Raw genomic sequence first — 260 nt, forward strand, 5'->3', positions numbered from 1 at the left:
GAGCCGCCAGCACAGCCATATTTGATGGGTTTTTTTGTCGCTCCGGAGGCGGCGGGAGAGCAGTTGGGTGCCGAAGGTCGCTGCCTAGTGGAAATAAGAGAGTACGTCATTAACATGGCGCCGCGGCAAAGCGGGTCGGGAGGCGGCCGAGTTGCGGCTCCGCTATCCCGCGCGCAACTTGTGCCGGGCTGAGCGGGCGGAGGGAGTGAGGGAGGGAGGAAAGGGGACCCGCGGTGTCGCGCTGCGCTCCGGCCCGGGCT

The 260-nt window shown here is 66.5% G+C and overlaps 1 protein-coding gene across 8 annotated transcripts in view; it reads left to right on the forward strand.

Moving 5' to 3' along the window:
* The window catches only part of JADE1 (jade family PHD finger 1), a 147,190-nt gene that overhangs the window by 102,673 nt on the left and 44,257 nt on the right, over window positions 1-260 (forward strand). Inside the window, exon 1 of one of the 8 annotated variants that reach the window (XM_010709594.3) lies at window positions 8-101. The exons of the other annotated variants lie outside the window; for them this stretch is intronic. The gene's annotated coding sequence lies outside the window, so the exon portion shown is untranslated. Of the gene's footprint in view, window positions 1-7; window positions 102-260 lie in introns of those variants that run through there. 8 annotated transcript variants of the gene reach the window in all.

The sequence above is a fragment of the Meleagris gallopavo genome, chromosome 4 (assembly GCF_000146605.3).
Source record: "Meleagris gallopavo isolate NT-WF06-2002-E0010 breed Aviagen turkey brand Nicholas breeding stock chromosome 4, Turkey_5.1, whole genome shotgun sequence".
Classification (NCBI taxonomy): Eukaryota; Metazoa; Chordata; class Aves; order Galliformes; family Phasianidae; genus Meleagris; species Meleagris gallopavo.